Here is a 20,519-nt window from a genome sequence, read left to right as displayed (position 1 = left end):
AAATAAATAAATATTGAACTTTTAAATTTTAACTTTAAAAAACATGGGGCCTCTCCCTTCTTTTCACCCTCACCCCACTAACACCATCTCTTCTGCATTTTAAAGAGATGCAGGCAAATGCTACAGCCTGTTTCTACCAAAATACAGATGTTTGAGGAGCAATGGTGTCACCTACCTTAGAGTGTCATCTGGTGCGATCTGCACCCCCACCCCTAGTGACTCCAATGCATATAATTAGTATCATACCAAGAACACTAATAGTTCTAATATATTGAAGGTCATGAAGAATAGCTAAAGCTGCTCTCTCTTTTTTTCATCAGAGTCACCTGAATCTTAGGAGTGTGTTGTGTGATGTGACCTGATCTAATATAAAGCAGTGAATTACTTAGGTACTAGAAATGCTTGGCACGGAAGCTTAAGATATCATCATCATCTGGGTGTACCCTACATTCTCCATGCAAGATTAGGGGACAAGCATCTGGCTGTCAGATCGTTGCTGTAGACAAGACTGAATCCACTTAAGAAGCTTTCTTCTCAACAATTTCATCAAGGGATTCATTTGGCACTCTTAATAGCTACCAATGGATAACATGAGCATATAAGCAGAGAGGCAGGTTTCCTATTTCAGGTTCTTTGGTGAGGCAGTAGGCCATTTTCGACTTAGCATACAAAACAAGCTGATTAACTCAGTCCTTGAGGTGTCATAAAAGAACATTATGTTCCCACTGGAAATTGGGAACACACATGGTAGAAGTAAATTAAAACATATTATGGTTCAGGAAGGCACCTGTCACATTGTGTGTCTCTTCCTAATCCTGAAGTATATCTTTGAAGTGCGGACTCAGTTTCTTCAGAAAATAGAAGGATCAATTGCTATTTCATTTTTTCCACATCAAGAGATCCCTACCTGGGAGGTTATTAAGGGGATTGATTATTTGATTCTCTTTCCTAATTTCACACAAAGCTCCAGCAGGGATTCAGTTTTGGGCCTGGCTTGCTTCACTTTGGGAAGCACAAGAACTGGTCTCACTTGGCTCAGAATTTGAGCATTGCCCAACCTGTTCCACAGTACCTGGATTTCAGCAGGGAAAAGAATCAATGGGGAAAGGCTTTAGCCCCACCTCCCACACCATGTTTCCATTCCACATCAGAAGGCAAGACTACTTTTTCAGAGAACGAGAGCAAGAGAAAGTTCTCACACTCTCCTAAATGGATTTTGGCATGTTCAAACTCTGAGGGATTGATGGTTCCATAGAATCATAGAGTTGGAAGAGACCACAAAGGTCATCCCATCTGTGTGCCAAAGACAACACTTCAAATAGTGAACAACATTCAAGTAAAACAAAAGTATAATTAAAACAGGTCAAAAGTGCAGTAAAAAGAGATAAAACCTCTGAATGAGTGCCACACAACAAATGCTAAAGACCTACACAAATAAATAGTTTTTATCTGCTGAAAGGCCAAGAGAATAAGACCAGCCTAACCTTACTTCATAGAGTGTCCCCAAAATACTGGGGAGGCTACAAAAGTTTTCTTTCATCACCATCCAATGTGCATATAAGGCTCATGGAGAACCAAGACATGAGCCTCCCTTGAAAGTATCAAAATCTGGCCATAGGGAGATTCATATATAATAATGCAATCTTTCAGATGATCAACAACAACACTTCTTGCCTGTTTCTCCCCTATGGATCAAGGGGGGGAACAACAGACTGAAACACAGCAACAAAGCAATATATAACCCAGTTAAAACATGGAAAATATAATGAGTTAAAAAAGCATTAACACCGGATAAGAAGAATTCATATTAAAACAATCAATTAATATTTTTAAAACTCAAGATTGAAAAACCATCTGGATAGACCTGCTGGAAAATATTAATCCTTAACGCTGTTGTAAACTCACATTGCATTTCCAGATGTCCAAGGGAAGTTTGATGCTGCACAACATATAAGGTGTGTCTCTGAGTTCACAAAATGTAAGCAGGGCTGTTGATGACTAAAGCTCATGGAGTCACCATAGGTCAAAGCTGACTTAATAACTATAACACAAACATATTTAAAATTATTTAAACTGAGGTTGCTTTTGTAAACAAACCATAGAGAAGATGGTCACCTCACACACATTATTTTTCATTGAAATCAATCTGTGTGGCCAGCTTACTCATCAACAGTAATGTAAACATGGAGAAATAAATGCAATTTCCTATATTAGTTCTCTGTGCAGGTCTGGGTTTGGGATTCATTTCCATTAAAAACTTGTTTATACCCTTTTCTTCTCCCAAGTGTTCAGAAATGGCAGCAGAAATGCCTCAGCAACCTATAAAGATCCACTCCAGTGTGAGTGATCAGACAGGACCATAAGAGAGCATTTGGGTAAACATAAATGAGGAAAGAATTAAAAGCAACAATGTAGTAGCTATTTACTACAACCTACCAAGACAAGGTGGCGGATGATGCTTTTCAGAAACAAATCTAAGAAATTTGCAAGATGCAAGAACTAGTAGTTGTGGAAGGTTCCAGTTATTCCAGGGACGTAGCCAAGGGGGGGGGGGTCTTGGGGTCCAGACCCCCCCTTCCATTAGAAAAATGAATGGTGTGTGCTGCTGCGCCACTGCACTCAAGCCCCATTATAATGGTGGCACTTAGTCTGGACCCCCCTTCTTAAAATCCTAGCTACGTCCCTGGTTATTCTGATATCTGCAGTAAGAGTGATAACTTTGTTGCTGTTGTGTGCCTTCAAGCCCTTTCCAACTTATGGTGATCCTAAAGCAAACCTACCATGCGGTTTTCTTAGCAAGATTTGTTCAGAAAAAGTTTTCCTTTGCCTTCCCCTGAGGCTGGGTGGATGTATCTTGCCTAAAGTTACCCAGTGGGTTTCATAGCTGAGCCAGAAATTGGACTATGGTCTCCAGAATCATAGTCCAACCCTCAAACTACTATGCCACACTGACTTTATCACAAGCAGTTTTTAAACCACTTTTAAAGTTCAAAAATAGCACCTATGGTGACATCTACTGCACAATGCCATCTCCATTTCATCACTGCCTTACTGTACAAGTGTGGTTACAGTGTGTCTTGACATTGATAGGAAGACCCATAAATAAGCCCCCATATGCAAGACTGTCACATTAGTCCCTAGGTGTGATTAAGTTCTCTTTGCATGATATTTCTGGGATTTGGACAGTCACGTAGTGTCAGTGTCTCCTTCTGGGCAGTGTCTCACTTTTCCAGAAGGCTTCCCCCCTTGTAAACTTTCTTAAGGCCTCATTCCCACTACCTTTTAAACCGGATCGTGAATCGGTTTGAACTGGTTCAAACAACCCTGGTTCCCACTTAACCCGAATGGCTGGAGCAATTCTGAGAGGGGGTCATGTGCTAGACCCATTTAACTCATGTCTTTTTGACACTGATTTTTTCAGCTTCTTTTTCAATAAATCGGATCTGTTCAAGTGTGAACCACAAGTGGATCGGAATCAATTCCAATTTACCCTTTGGCTGGCTGGAACAGAATCATTTCATTTGTGAATGGAAACCACAAGTGGATTATTTTGGAGGGAAAAAATGTGATCGGGGCAAGTGTAGTGGGAACCATGCTCTGCTGTCAAATTGATCACACACCGATTTATCTGTAAGTGGGAATGGGGCCTTTTAATTTATTTTTACTCTGGAATTGCATCAAAAATAAAATTTAAAAATTTTAAAAATTATAAAACCTGAAAGATATACTCGGTAGGGCATAGGGCAGAGAAGCAGGGTTAGGGAAGAGTGTGAAAGAGAACATGAGACCCCATTTGCACTATTGCAAGGATATGTGAGAGAGAATGATTCAAAACTGGTAAGTATTCAGTTCCACTTACTAGCATGATTGCAGTGAGAATGGGGCTCATATGATAAACTCATAACTCTGCTAAGCATAGGTTCTCCAACAAATGCCTGCTGTTCCTTACAGATAATTTCTTCTTTCAAAATGTGAAGAAGGAAACAAGGAGATCAGCGATTCTGGACTTTAACCTGACCAATAGGGTAGAGTTGGTCACTGCAACCAAAGCAGTTGGTATCTTATGAGGAAGTGACTATGTAATGCTAGAATTCTTGCTTGTGGGGCAGGCCAAAAAAGATAAAAAGTCAAAAATAAATCTTGGATTTTTGGAAAACTGATTTTATTAAGCTCAGGGAAATACAGTGCACCCTTTTGTACATGGGGGATTGTTCTGGATCCCCCCATGTAAAAAAAACACATATGCTCGAGCCCCATTGAAAATAATGGAGCTCTTGCATGGCGCGGTGTGCGGGGGCACACATGCCCTATTACTCTTAATGGGACGTGCTGCCCATTACACCCTGCGCACTTCCATGGGCTCCATGGCAGTTGTCACCGTATGCTGAAAGCCGCGTATGGTGCATCCGCGTATGACACAGGTGCACTGTACTGGGCAGAATCCTATGGCTAGAGATGCCAAAGAAAAAAAAGACACCCAGGATGGGTGGGATTTTATAAAAAGGGAATTATTAAAAGCACAATCACTAATAAATTCATGGAAACAAAAAAATGGGAAACATCTGAAAAAGCCGATGTGGCTATAAATTTGAGATAAGAGGGGGGGAAGGGGGGGAAGCATGCATTAAGAATGGGAAAAATGACAAATCACTATGGAAAAATATAAATGTGTAGCCTAATCTTTCAGAAATAGTATAAGGAAAGCTGAAGCTCAAAATGAACTGAGACTGGCTAGGAAAGCAAGAAGAGGTTTGGTTCCCCCCTCCCCCCCCAATACAGAAACAAAAAAATGATCAGGAAAAAGGTCAGGCCACTGCTCAGTAAATCTGGTAAAATGGTAACAGTGCACAAGAAGAAGGCAGGACTGTTCAATACCTATTGTGCTTCAGATTTCCCCCCAAAAGTGAACTGTGTTCTTCCATGCATCAGCAGAAACTTTGGCAAGAAATCTGGACTGTAAATCAAGCTTGATAAGAAATTACTCAAGAATCACCTAGTTAACCTAATGAGTTCAAATCTTCAGGGTCAGATTAACTGCATCTCAGAGTAGATACTTGCTGACATGCTCCCAGAACTATTTAGCATCATTTCTGAAAAACCTTGGGGAATGGGGGATGTGCCAGAAGACTGGGGATGAGCAAACATTGTCCCTCTTTTAAAAAAAAAAAAGTCAAAAGAGAAGAGCCAAGAAACTCCAGGCCAGTCAACCTGACTTCAATACCAGGAAAAATATTAGAACAGATTATACATAAATCTGTCTGCAACTATCTTGATTACAATGCAATGATTATTACGAGTCAGCATGGGTTTGTCAAGAATAAATCCAGCTGAACTAATTGTGTGTGTGTGTGTGTGGCCCCTAGTTTAATAGATGGTGTGAATGCTGTGGATGAGTTTTATCTATATTTCATCAAAGTATATTATAAGGTCCCCCATAATATTTTGATTAACAAACTGATTAAATATGGAATAGATGGAAACACCATCAGATGGATCCATAATTGGTTGGGAAACTATGCTCAAAGAACTGTGCTTCAAACTGGAAATTATCTCAGGGGAAGTGCCTCAGAGTTCTGTCCTAGGGCCATTATTGTTCAAAATTTTTATCAATAGTGGGTGGAAGGAATCCTTATCAGGTTTGCACAAGATACAAAACTGAGCAGGGCTAGCACATTGGAAGATAAGAATTCAAAAGGACCTTGATAAAGTAGAAAATTTGACAGAAATGAATAAAACGACATTCAACGGAGTCAAATGCAAAATTCTACATTTAAGCCACAAAAACCAAACGAACAGGTATAGAATTGGGGATACATGGCTCAGGAGTACTACATGTGAAAAGGACCTTGGGATTATTGTTGATCACAAGCTGAACATGGGCCAACAGTATGATGAGGCAGCAAAAAAAGACAAATGCTATTTTAGCATTAATAGAATGTTAACACAGAATAGTGAGTGTTATAGCAGTGTTTCCAGGTCAAGGAAAGTAATAGTCCCACTATATTCTGCACTGGTCAGACCTCATCTGGGATATTGCCTTCAGTTCTGGGCAGCTCATTTTAAAAATGGTATAGACAAGTTGGAATGGGTTCAAAGAAAGATGATAAAGAGGTAGGGAGAACAAAATGTAAGAGGAATGATTGAAGGAGCTGGGCATATTCAGCTTGGTGAAGACAAGACTGAAGGTTTACCTGATTGCATTCTTTAAATATCTCAAGGGGTCCTCACACAGAGGACACACCAGAAGGTAAAACCAAGTGTAATGGTTTTAAGTTTCATAAGCATAAATTTTGATTAAACACTAGAATGAACATCTTGACAACAAGAGTGGTTCCACAATTGAACTAACAGCCTAGAGAAGTGATGGTCCCCTTCTCTGGACAACTTCAAAAAGAGACTGGACAGCTACCTGCTGTGGATGCTTTAGCTGGAGATCCTGCACTGAGAGAGGGTTTCACTAGACAGCCCACAAGGCCCTTTCCAACTCCATGTTTCTAAAAGATGAAACCCATCTCTCAGATATGCTTAGTCTTGAGTCTCTTCAAAAACATTTTGAAGAGCAAGTATGGTGCTGCAGGGTGAAATCATTTTTGTTGGCTTCTTCTGAAGCTGACCAAGATGCTGAATCATGTCAAGCCACAAAGAAAAAATAATTACATAGTTATAGTACAGCTACCTATGTCTCAAACATTACACACAAACAATATTTGTAAGAATGGGTATTCAGACAGAGGACATCATTGTCACCTTTTTCTTAGCTATGAAGCCCAAGGAGGTCTACATAAGCCAAAACCAGGGCCCATAAAATGTGTACAAAGACTACATAAATGTAGATCTCTTGAGTCACAACACTGAGTTTCAGAGACATATATTCTGTGGTATCATAAACAGACAGAGCTCAAACTCAGATTCCACCTGAAGCACAGAGAGAGGTGCCCCATATTATGTGCTCCTCCATGTCTCATAAATAAGAGTCAGCAGCCACAGCAGTATCCCACACTCCCATGCAAGTGGAGGAGACAGTGGCGGCATTTTTGCAACCCATCCACAATGGGCTGAAGAGGTTGAGGAGAGGAAAGGAGATGGTGGAAGAACATTGCCTTATGAGGAGGCAGCATCCTTGTTGGACACTTTTACTCCTCCTGCTAATTTCTTTCTCTTCTCAGTCCTTCATAGAATCATAGAGTTGGAAGAGACCACAAGGGCCATCCATTCCAACTCCCTGCTATGTAGGAATACACAGTCAAAGAACTCCTGACAGATGCCCATCCAGCCTATGTTTAAAAACTTCAAAAAGGAGACTCCTCCACTCTCCAAGGGAGTGTCAAACAGCTCTCTCTTGTCAGAAAGTTCTTCCTAATATTGAGCTGTAATCTCTTTTCCTGCTGTGTTCTGTGGTTTCTTAAAGCAACTCTGATCCTTGCTCCTCTCCCTGCCTTTCCTTGGCCCAGGCATCTTTAGCAACACACACCCCTCAGGCTGCCAGATCACACTGGGCTGGCTTGCCTCACCCTCATACATATTATTACTATGGACAATCCATTCTGAGGGATAGCACCCAAAGCCAGGCCCAAAGCCACAAGTGCGTACATATTACCCAAAGCAAGACAATTTCAGCACACAGGGCAGAAAACCCTGCAAATACAACCATTAAGTTAATAACTATTGCCTGCCCTTTCCTGGCACCCAAATCCGCTGCCTAAGGCAGCTGCCTTACTGCCTAATGGAAGGGCTATTAGCTCCCTGTAAATTCCTATAACCTTCAATACATGTAAACTTATGACACTGTGTAAATAATAACAGCTTATAAATAATAAGCAGTAGGACAACGAGTGACATTTTTACAGATGCTCTCATTGCAGGGGCAGAAGTCACTGAATGAAAGTGCACATACACACAAAACGTAGGATCAAAGAGACATATAAAAAATAAGAATGACTCCAGCTCATGAGTTTAAAACTTGAATTGCATCTTTTCAGTTCCCTTTTTTGCTTAATACTGCAGTTATAAAACACTCCTGGCTTCGTTCCTCTTGCTATTCTAGTTACAGTCTTTCACTAGCTTAGCATGGTTAACCATGACTCAGGATCAGGGGAGGTGTAACCACAAAGACAAGACATCTTCCCATGTTTTCACAGTCATATGAATATAATCTTTAATCACATTGGTTACTAGCGCATCCGGCCACTCTACTGTGCCAGATGAATTTCACAAGAGCTTTTAATTGGCAGCTTACATAATGCAGTAGTTTTACTCCTACTGCCACGATGTTAGCAGCAGCAGCACAGCTGGCAATCAGACTGCATAGGAGGCTGTAACTCAACAGAAAGCAAGATATTGAAGACCTACAGCCTTGAGTGCTGCTTCCACCCACCCACCAAGGGTGCAGAAGATACCCCACATCTGAATTCTTCTGATCTCAAGATGCATGAGCTACGAACACCGACATTCTAAAATGCTTTGTGCACAAAAGCCTTTGAAGTTTGTCCCAGGCAGGTTCAACTGGCAGATTCAAAGTGGCAAACCCTGTGTGCAGATGTAACTATACAAGCATATGAACAGAAAGCAATGGAGAACAAAGAACTGACAAAAAGAGGGAATACTTGAGTTTTTCAGCAGTTGCTGTTTCTCAAGTCTGCACTGTCCTTCCGGCCCAGTCCTATGGTTTCCATTCATTTGAAGCCCTATGTGGCTGGAAGTAAATTCACTCTGCACAGTTTAAGCATCTTTCAGCAAACACAATGAGCCTCCTTCCAGCCATTTGATAATACCACCAAGTTTCGATTTTATTATTTCCCCCCAAAACTATTGCAAGAACCAGCTTTAATCTCTAGCAAAGCACTCATATCACCTTCCTGAAGCAGGAAATGGGGAGGGGGCCAGCAACCACACAAAAGCTAAGAGCTGACATTAGAATATTTCTCAATCTCCTGGGGGATATGTAACATGCCACTGCCCATAAATAGAGTGGAGAATTTGAGGCAAACATATTTCACTGACTTTTTGACACTGAAGAATTTCACTTCTAACATAAATGCTTTAGCATTACAAACAGAATATAAACATAATAAAAACAGAAGCTTTTCATAAAGTATTTTACAATTTGTTTTGTATCTCATTCCTACAGAGCCTACCATTTTACATCAATAGCCTTATGTTTGTTTGTCAATTTGCACCTACCTTTCTTCAAGCCTGTTACTCAAGATAGCATTCATATATTTCCAGTCATACAGACAACAGAGCCCATATTCACTCCTTCCACACACCAAAAACTACCTAAGATAGTTTCCAGTGACTTAAGAATCAGCGTATCAGCTCCTTAATTTCCTCCAGCTGGGTCACATGCTAATACTGAAGCACACAGACACATTTGATAGGAATTTACATAAAGAGCTAACTCTGCAGCAACTTCTCCCCACACAGCCATTCAGTTGCTATGTTGTTGTTGGGTGCCTTCAAGCTGTTTCCAACTTATGGTGACCCTATTATTGGGTTTTATTGGCAGGTTTCTTTAGAGTGGGTTTACCACTGCCATCCTCTGAGGCTGAGAGAGTGTAACTTGCTCAAGATCACCCAGTAGATATACATGACCAAGCCAGGATTTGAATTCTGGTCTCCTAGACTCCTTGTCCTATAATCAGACCACTACACTAGCTGCTATGGTCAGATGGAAATGAAGGAAGGGTTCCTACACCTTTAGTAGGTAGGGTGCAGAAGCAATTTCAATGGCTCTTAGAATCATAGAATCGTAGAGTTGGAAGAGACCACTAGGGCCATCCAGTCCAACCCCCTGCCATGCAGGAAATCCAAATCAAAACATCCCTGACAGATGGCCATCCAGCCTCTGTTTAAAGACCTCCAAGGAAGGAGACTCTATCACCCTCCGAGGAAGTGCATTCCACTGTCGAACAGCCCTTACTGTCAGGAAGTTCCTCCTAATGTTGAGGTGGAATCTCTTTTCCTGTAGCTTGCATCCATTGTTCCGGGTCCTTTTCTCTGGAGCAGCAGAAAACAAGCTTGCTCCCTCTTCAATATGACATCCTTTCAAATATTTAAACAGGGCTATCATATCACCTCTTAACCTTCTTTTCTCCAGGCTAAACATCCCCAGCTCCCTAAGTCGTTCCTCATAGGGCATGGTTTCCAGACCCTTCACCATTTTTGTCGCCCTCCTTTGGACACGCTCCAGTTTCTCAATGTACTTTCTGAATTGTGGTGCCCAGAACTGGACACAATATTCTAGGTGGGGCCTGACCAAAGCAGAATACAGTGGCACTATTACTTCTCTTGATCTAGACACTATACTTTTATTGATGCAGCCTAAAATTGCTCACGCAGCAGACAAAAGGATCTGAGAAAGAGCGGGAAGACACTGAGCCTATATAGAGGGTGGCCGGAGCTACTACCAGAAAGTCTTCCCTAGCGATTCCAGTAGGATCCGAAATTGCTGCACAGGCGCAGAATAACCTGTAGCATGGTCCACCTTTAAGAGAGTGTGCTGGATGGAAATTTTTCCCAATGGCAGTCATGTGAACATGGTAGAAAGCTGATAAAGCACTAGTTGGCTATTAGCTCTGAGCACTTTATGTTTGGTCACTTTTACGTTCCACCCTATATATGGGTATTTAAGGAGCTGCTCTTGTGCTCCTATTATCCAAAGACGAGCGAAATATTTGATTAAAATGTTTTTCCAATGCTGGCCTCAGGAAAAGGGGTGGGTGTTACATTTTGACAAAATCCCTGGATTATTGCAGCATGGAGCCTGCTAGCAGAAACCTGCACATAGGGAATGAGAACAATTACTGTACTGAGTCCTTAAATAGTGTTTTGAAATGTCTTCAGGATTTCGCATGTGTTCTCTCATTGTAGTCCTTAAGAACAATGTTGTGGGGGCAGTTAGTATCATATCCCCCTTATGACTTCATGTGACTGAAGCTGAGAGAGAGAGAGTGGCTTGCCTAAGGTCATCACCTACTGTATTTGACAGCAGAGGTGATATTTGATCTGTGGACATCCTGTCTTGTAGATGTTGTACTGCCTGAGTGGCCCCATTAGTGTGTCTTTGGTTCTTGTTGTGTGCCTTCAAGTTGTTTCTGACTTATGATGACCCTAAGGCAAACCCATGATGGGGGTTTCTTGCCAAGATTTGTTCAGAGGGGGTTTGCTTATGCATTTCTCTGAGGCTGAGAGAGTATGACTTGGCCAAGGTCACCGAAAGGATTTCCATCACTGAGCCCTAGCTTCCAGATTCCTAATCTAAATTTCAAACCAGTATATCTGGTCCCCATAATGTAGATCATTTGCATAGATATAAATACATTGGCCACATAGTAGCAATCTCGATCTAACATACAGGCTGCATCTGCACTGCAGAAATAATGCGGTTTGACATCACTTTAACTGTCATGACTCAGTGTTATGGAATCCCGGAATTTGTAGTTTGTTGTGACACCAGAACTCTCTGACAGAGAAGACTAACTATCTCACAAAATTACAAACACCAGAATTCCATAGCACTGATCCATGACAACTAAAGCAGTGTCAAACTGCATTATTTCTGCCATGGAGATGCAGCCCTAGCAGGAACAATAAAGACTGTTGCAGAAAAACATTTTAGTGTGGTACAAAGAATGTGTCTTAATACAAATACGTACTTATTTCATTATTTATATATATATTTTCATTTCATGTCATTTATATATTTACTTCATTAATAGGCTGCCTTTCTACCAGGGTATTAAGAGCCAGAGTAGTGTAGTGGTTTGAGCATTGGATTACAGTTTTGGAGATTAGGGTTCAGCCATGTAAACCCACTGGGAGAAACTTTGGGCAAGTCACACACACTTCAGCCTCAAGAGTATAGTAAGGGCAACCCTCCTCTGAATAAATTTGCCAAGAAAACCCCATGATAGGTTCACCTTAGGGTTGCTTTATATCAGAAGTTACTTGAAAGCACATAACACAATCCCAGGGTGGGACCCAAGGTGGATATTTGATAATTTTGCCCATAGTACATGGAGATGAGGTCAATTCCACTTCCTGTCTATCTGACTTGTGTCTGTGGGAACAGATCCCATCTCAGGAAATTGGTCATCATTATCAAATATCACAGACCAGATAACAATTTATGATCTGTGGTAGTGATTATATCAGTGGATTTCTCAATGACCAGACTCAGCCATTGGATCACATTCTGGAACTGGATTTAATAAACCATAGTTATATTCTTCAAGTGATGGGGAATGCCTTGATTTGCAAAGTCCAGAATGAAGTTTATTCATTAGCAGTGTGTGAGAAAAAGTGGGTTCTATGATGAAATGTTCTTTTGTGTGTGTATAGACTGTATCTCCCTAGAGTGTTGTGTGGATTAGTAGATAAGCATGTGTGAATGGTTTTCCATGAAAATCAACAATTCTTGCATGCAGAAAAATAGCATGTCAGGAGGAAGGTTAGATAGCATACTGCTCCATGACATATTGGCTAGTGCAATAAATAACCCCAAATTGTAGGACTCAGGGGGTATATTTACCATTTGATACGGTCTTCCTTTTCTTGTTCCCACTTTATTCTCACAACAACCCATGAGCAGGATAAATGAGAATGACTGCTCTATGGTCACACAGTGAGTTTCATAGGTTGGTTAGGATTTGAACCTAGACCTCCCAAGCACAGTCACTCTAACCAATGGCTCCCGTTATGATGGTATCATAGTCCCATTGTTTTAGGGTAAGCAGCAGAGATCACCCATCTGCTTCTTGCAGAAGCGTTTGTTTGTTAGCAACTTTTTTTAGATGTAGGTGTGTGTAGGTATTTACTCTGAAGGAAGCCATAACAATAGTTGAGCAATTACTTCATCTTAATTGCTTGTGCCATTGTAATACGAATACCTTCTGGATGGGTGCTGAAGAAACAACCATCATGTTTTCCAGAACAAAGGCAGACTCTACCATGTATGTGTGTCATAGTTCAGGAACTCTGGAAAACATTGGCACGGTATTCACTGTAGTACACAAGCAAAAGCAAACAAGCTCCTGTTTCTCTTGGAACATTGGAGTGCAATGATTGGACATCCTGATAAACAGAGAACTTTGCTGTGGTCTAATACACATAGTGCTGGATTGTTTATTCATCACATCTCTAAAGCCAATGCAGATTTACTTGAAAGTTCCTCTCTGTCCAGTAGTGATTACTCTTAAGTAAGTATTAAGCCTAAGAGTGATGACAGCTGAATAATGAAGCATGAAGTCATTCACTGGGATCATGCTCTCATCGTCCTTTTTGACCTGGGAGTTAACATGTTGTGCATCACACCAAAGCAATGCCATAGTGGTTTCCATAGTGGTAGAACATAGAAGTCTCTGAACCCATCATTGTCTGAAGTGGTCCTTCAGATATCTTTCTTCTAAACAATCCTCACAGACTTTCCAATTACTGTAGCAGCAGTAAAAACTAACCTCCTCTCTTTCCTTTTTCCAAATGGTATGCCTGCTCTCCTTCCAAGGCTAATAGCATTCCCTGAAGCAGTATTGTGCTCATAAAGAAGAGGCATGTGGTGCACATGCCTTGTTTACAAGGCTACCATCTTTTTAAGAGCCTTCAAGGAAAGCTCTCAGCCTTAAAACTGGAGTGTGCTTGTTGAACAAGTATTTTTTTAAAGACATTAGAAGAGTTTTTTCCCAATTGTGGCAGCATAGGGAATAGAGTGGTCATGGCCTTGGTAGGTTTGAGGTGGAATTTCGACCCTCTTCCAGCTTTGTCAAAGTTATTCCCTGCTCTAGTCAGGAAAAGATAGGTGTGAGCCTCCAGATGTTATCAGACTACAACTTTCCATCAGCCCTAAGCACTATAGTCAATATTGTGATATCATGGGAAATAAAATCTGATAAATATGGTTTAGGACTTTAACTAACAAATTCACACTTTGTCAGAACTACAAACAATTCTCTTAAAATGATGTACCAATGGTAGAAGTCTCCCTGCAAAATAAATTCTTTCTATAAAACTGGGAACATTAATTGTTGGAAATGTGGTAAGCCAGAAGGTAATTTCTTTCATATCTGGTGGAAGTGTCGAGAAACCCCCAAAAATTGGGAAAAAATATTCATGATATAATGTCGAAAATTCTCCACATAGAACACCCTTTCGATCCTCAGTTATTTTTGCTAAACATGGCATGCACATTAGACCCCGAGATAGACAAGACTACCTTAATCAGCCAAGTGATGCCCAGTGATGGTAGAGAGAGTGCAGTTATCTTAGTTATCCTGGATCATTTAGTACTTTGGATGCAATTGAGCATGGTATCCTTGGTGTACCACCCTGCTTTGGTGACTTCGATCTTTCTTGGATGCTTTGGTCTTAATTTTCTCACCACTGTAAAGCCTAAGATCCTAGGACATGGCCAGTTATCATAATCTACTTCTCGAGCCCTGCTTTTCTGCCATCTTGCTGCTATGGTCAGTTCACCTTTTGGTCAGGACACATGAATACCAGGAGGAAAGTGTACAGATTTCTTGCCACTCTGTTATTCCCTCCAACTCCTGGAAAATCTGATTTTTGATTTGGGAATGAATACAAATATTCTTTCTATCTCTGTCTAGAACTAGATTTCCTCTATAGGTAGATTTTTCCTTGATTCATATCATGTAAGTGTAAGGAATTATAGATTGCTTAATCCATGGAAAAAATCAGAAAACAGTTTATTGTTGTGGAGACATTAGGAAAGAAAATGGGTTCAAAAGAATTTGTTCAGTGTGGAGAGACTGGGTTGGGATTCATTTGGAAATCTGACACCATTGGACTTGGGCTGGAAAAAGACTGGGAGTGGTTGCTTAATGACAAGTAGTGGCTGACCTTCTTCAGATATTGATCTTCATTGCCTGTTTTGAATAGGTCACACCCATTCTGATTGGATCTTTTCCTCTCTTAAGTAGAATTTATTTCCTGCCCAGTAACTTGACAAACCTGCATTCTATGTTGCTGTCATTTCTTGCTTCATGTCATAAAATATTCTATCACCTTTCCTAATTATTCATCTGGCAACTGCAAAAAATGAGATAGCCCTGCCCTTCACATTTAATTCATTTATTCAACCTATCTTTCCCTTAAAATAGTAGGCATGATGGCTGACCATAAAACTTTCATAAACAAAACAGTTTAAAATGTCAAATTTCAAAGAAGTGTATTCACATCCTTCCCAAAAACAGGAAGAGTGGAACTGAGCACAGCAATTCCAGGAAAGTGCTTTCTTCCCATTTTGGGAGCATCACAGGAGAACTGTGTCTTCTGCATGCCCTTTAAGCAGAACTTTAAAGTGATGGTATTCACAGGGGGGTTCTTTTGAATATCTTAGCATCCAGACAAGTTTCTAATGAGACAAACAGTCCCTTAGACAGGATCCAAAACATTACGGAATTTAAATGTTAAAATGAACACCTTGTGTTATGCCTAGTTTTGTTGTTTTGTGGTAAAAGCTGGTGCCACTATTTGTTTGTTATTTTTTTCAGGTTCCAAAAAGATGTCAGGTTCTAACATGAGTCAAGACTTGTTCCCATAGTTTAAGGATGTGCCCTCACTCACATGAAGAGCTAGCTTACCACTGGGGCTTCCAGATTCACAGAGAGGATGAGCTGTCCACACAACAAGCACCCACAATGGGCTGATACTGGTAGCACTGTCCACACACTCCCCAGAATATCCTTCTCCCTCTCTTCCCACACCCATCCTATTGAGCATAGTTGTGCTGCACTGATGGTATTGTTGTGCTAATGTGTGCTTGTGCAATCAATTTATATGTCTGAAAAAAGAATGGTACCAGAGGAACCACATGAACTTGAAAATGAAAGTGCTGCAGCAGGAAGTTGGTCATCCTGGGCATGAAGATGTCAGTGATTCATTTGCCTGCCCACTGACACTCCTCTCCCCATCTTCATACAGCATACAGGCCACACACCCAAAGGATTCTCTGGAGCATCTGCCCTGATCCAGAGAAAAAGTGAATTCTTTTTACTCTGTAGAACCAGCCTGCATTGGGCCTGTATTCCACCTGTTTGGGCCCCATGCATCATCTAAGCAGGTCAGTGTGGGGGCAGAAATGTTTCCTTTCTCCTGTGTGGATACTGTCAAACACAACTATTTGTTTGAAATTTTTGAAGACCTGTGACAAACCACCAATATTTTAATGTTTATGTGTAGCCAGGATTTATTAACAATTAAGGAATAATTCAAAGACATAGCCATGCCAGTCTGAAACATTATGCAAAGGTATATTGTAGCAACTTAAAGACTAAGGGCTGGAACAGACCGACAAGAAGGGGAAGCTTGAAGCCACTCCTGCCAAAGATGCACTGGGGCCACAGCAAAAACACACCATGGCCTCAATGCACCCGAAACCTGGTCCAAATAGGAACTGAAAAGATTAGCTCCTATTTGGGCCAGGAAAGAGCCATCTTTCCTGGTCCCGCCGCAGCCCCAAAGTGGCTTCAAAATGATCTGGTGGTGTGCAGCATATAAACGCCCCAACACCAGAGCGTCTTGAAACCACCCATGTCTGGGCAGCCAGCCAGCTTCCAGGCAGCTTCCAGGGATCATCAATGTCAGCTTCCAGGCATCTTTAACAGGATGCCTGTTCTGGAGCTAAGTGAAAGCAAGAAACAAGCTGGTAGCATAAACATCTGATGAAGGACAATTAAGTCTACGAAAGCTTGTGCTTTCAACGTCTTTCTTTCTCTCAGTCTCAAAGGTGCTACAAGATCCCTTTGAGTTAAGGAATAAGCAATTTGTATTCAATTATTTTGAGTATGCAAAACAAACAACAAGCTTCATTTATATACAGCTTCATACCACCTAAGCAGTGTCTAAGTGGTTTACAACTGTAAGTTAATTTGCCCCCAACAATCTGGGTACTCATTTTAGCGAACTCAGAAGGATGCAAGCCTGAGTCAAGCTTGAGCAGTTTTGCTGGTCTTGAACTTGCAACCTTGTGGTTTTGAGTGAGTGGCTGCAGTACAGGCATCTAACCACTAATCTTCTATAGTGCTCTTGTGCTCTTCCATATGCCAAAAGGCTGAAACTTCCATTAGCTCTAGGTGACATAGTCAGTGATGAGTCAACTTTTGCCCATCTCTGCCCAGTCAACTTTATTTTCCTGGTAGAGTTTCTGCTCCTTTACTTTTTATGTTTCTCTGAGGTGCAGACATTTAGGACCATGTCATACCCTTCTGTCATAATCACATTGTGCTACATGTCTACAGATCAGGCAGTTGATAAAATCGCACAATACCTGTGGAAGAAATATGGCAACTTGAGGCCCCAACCTGAGGCTCCATTAGAGTAAGCATAATAAAGGTATGTTTTCCTGTCAAAGGATGATGTCTTCATGACTTTGGGTCTGGCCCAGGAACTGAAGTAAAGTAATTCAGTCGGCTTGATGCATTTTTGTCATGAACTATTGGTCCCTTCAGGCAGTCAGCCAAACAGGTGTAGTTCCAGATATATCTATTTAGCTTTCATTGTTTGATATATAGATAGAGATGGTTTTTAAAACATGCCATCTCATATGCCAAACAGCACTTTACTCAAGACTGTTATGGATCCCAGAAAAGTGCATTTAATCACTTAAGTATATATACAGTGACACCATTCACACAATCATCAATGTGTAGAGGTAATTTTAAAGCCAAAATGGGGTAGAGGGCCCTAATCTGGATCATGACCTTGGAGGCATCCTACTTTATTCCTTTGTCATAATCTTAATCTAGACTGGTATCTCTGTTCTTGCTATTTGCCCTGGAAGAAGAACTCCATTCAAACCACTAGAACCATGGTGGTGAACATATGGCATGCATGCCTTCTCTGGCACATGAAATCATTTTTGAGGGATAATTCCTTGGGATGTTGTGATTTCATGCAGAGAGTCTGCCCAAGAACAAAACAGGATACTGTCAGCCACAAAAGCTTATCCTCGAAATTTCTTTTTTCTCTGTCAGTTTCAGGTTTTCTGTACTTATCTTATGTTGAATTTTATTGAACTCCCCTTCAATATTACATTGCAATGGATAATTAATCTGCAGGAGATATATATACACACACACACACACACACACACTGATGTATTGTTTTTTAACTTACTTTTTTTTTTTAAAAAAATCCTTTCTGGAATACTATGTAAGTGAGACTATGGGAATGTCTACACGGGCCATTCGCAACAGTTACTCCCTCCCCTCTTGCATTGCCCTGTCCACACAGGGCAGGGCCAAGGGCCCAATATGACTGCAGATGGTCTGTACATGGGATGGACAATCCTGCAGGAAATCTGGGCCATCCCTCCCTTAATCTGCTTTTTTTAAAAAAAAAAAAAAACCTCATAGGCGGGTTACAGACGGGCAAAAAGGGATGTACTCATGACATCATGAAGGTAGAGCCTTCAGACGGGCTTTACCTGAATGCCGTCATGAACACGCCCCCCGCACGCCCCAAGCGGGAAGAAGCGGCATTAAAAAGGTGCTGCTTTTTTCCACTTCTTTTTGATTTGCGGTGTACCTGCGCAGCTCCGTCTGTAAGCCCCTGCACCGATACGTCAGAATTGCTACGCCACAAATATAAGTTGCCGGTTTAAAAGCTCCATGTCAGCTGCGTCCCATAATGGGTCGGGTTCCCGGGACATGCGTGGTTTGCAGCCAAACTTTAATTGCAACGTCCGCTGCCATGGAGCTGTGGAAGCTGTGGCACAGCTGCGGCGCATTTTAAGCCTCGTAACCCTAACCCTAGAGCCAGTTGTGCGCATGCGTTGCTAGAACCGCGGGAAGTTGTAAGTTTTGCCGGTGGATGTTTTGGTTGTAGAAAGTGAAAAGGGAAAGTTTGGGATTTAAAGTGACCCCCGACACACATTCCTGCGCCATTCTCACCTGGGAACGGGCACAGTTCGGCTGCTCCTGGCACAGCTGTGTGGCGGCTCCCCTTTGCCACCAGGCAGGATGGCTCAGCCATCCACCAGCACCCCGAAAAAAGGCAGGGGGACGTCTTGGTCTCATACTGAGACGGCTGACCTCATAGCTATATGGTCCCAGAAACTGGAGTAACTGCAGAAACTGGAGCAGTCCTACATGAATGCTGACACATATCGAGAAGGGGAAGAAGCCATGAGAGCTGCTGCACCGGCACACCAGAATTGCTACGCCGCTACTTTAAGTTGCCCATTTAAAAGCTCCGTCGCATAGTGAGTTGGGGTCTTGGAACATGCGCAGTTTGCAGTCAGGCTTTAATTGCAACGTCTGCTGCCATACAGCTGTGGAAGCTGAGGCACAGCTGCGGCGCATTTTAAGCCTTGTAACCCTAACCCTAACCCTAACCCTAGAACAACATGTACGCATGCGCTGCTTGGAAAGTTTGGACTTTAAAGTGCACCCCTACACACATTCCTGTGCCATTTTCACCTAACAATAAAAAACGCTAAAACTGTAAATATTGACATATGTACAAAGGAGGTGAGGGGAGATGGCAGCGGAGACAGCTGTGGCTGCGCATTGCAGATTCAGCAGGAGCGCGGGGACCAAAGGAGAGGAGGCATCTATGATGCTGCTGACACTGGCAAAGTGCAAGCGGACAAGGATGCCAACACCAGCTGATCACCAGCTGGCAGGAGACCACCATTGTTTTAAAGGGGCTTGGGCACTTTAAATGTGCCCATAGGCTTTCTGCCGCCGCTGCTTAGCCCTGCGCAGCTGCGCATTCACCAGCCGGCAAAGGAAAAAAAAAAGAGACCCCGGAGCTTGAATGTGCCCAAGACCTTTTGATGCCCTCTAAACTTGCCCCCAAAGGCAAAGGGCAACTAGAGAGGGCCTGGGATCAAGGGGCAGGGAGCACTGACAAGGCACTAGGTCCCATGATGTCCCATAAAGACATCATTTCGCCTCCCAGGGCATGTGTTCCCTCCCAGCCCTATCTACTCTATTCTACCCTTCCTGTTCTCTCCTCCCACCATGCCTGGCTCACTGGTCCCCAAACCAGCAATCTCCAAACTCTGTCCTTCCAGGCGTTTGGACTTCATCTCCATCTCCCAGAATCCCCAACCACCTTGCCCTGTGGTCTGGGATTCTGGGACATGAAGTCCAAACGCCTAGGAGGACAGAGTTTGGAGATTGCTACCTCACACCACTCCTGCCTAGCTTTAGACTGCACAGTTGTGCCTCATTCACACTCACAGCCACACTGCCGCAGTTGCGCATAATTAACCACACAAATTTTTTTTAAAAAATAAACTTTTTTATTTACAATAACAACAATAAAACTTTTTTCTATATACAATATGTACAAAAGGAAGGGGAGGGTGAAGGGGGGTGGTGAAGGGGGGATGGCAGAGGGGGCAGGGGAGGGAAGCAGCTTCAGGGAGGGGGAGGAGGCGGTGGGGCGGGCAGCCAGCGGAGGAGTTCCTGGAGGGTCTCTTCCATGGAGGACACTCTCTCCGCCAGCTTGTCCACCTTGTCCTCTAAGGCTGCGAACCTCCTCTCCGTCCGGTTCTC

The 20,519-nt window shown here is 42.2% G+C and overlaps 1 protein-coding gene across 1 annotated transcript in view; it reads right to left on the bottom strand.

Moving 5' to 3' along the window:
• CD36 (CD36 molecule) overlaps window positions 1-9,197 on the bottom strand; it is a 103,403-nt gene extending 94,206 nt beyond the window's left edge. Inside the window, exon 1 of the mRNA XM_042467394.1 lies at window positions 9,181-9,197. The gene's annotated coding sequence lies outside the window, so the exon portion shown is untranslated. The remainder of the gene's footprint in view (window positions 1-9,180) is intronic.
• Window positions 9,198-20,519: the final 11,322 nt, after the last annotated feature.

The sequence above is a fragment of the Sceloporus undulatus genome, chromosome 5, assembly GCF_019175285.1.
Source record: "Sceloporus undulatus isolate JIND9_A2432 ecotype Alabama chromosome 5, SceUnd_v1.1, whole genome shotgun sequence".
Lineage (NCBI taxonomy): Eukaryota > Metazoa > Chordata > Lepidosauria > Squamata > Phrynosomatidae > Sceloporus > Sceloporus undulatus.
This window is presented reverse-complemented; position numbering and strand designations above follow the sequence as displayed.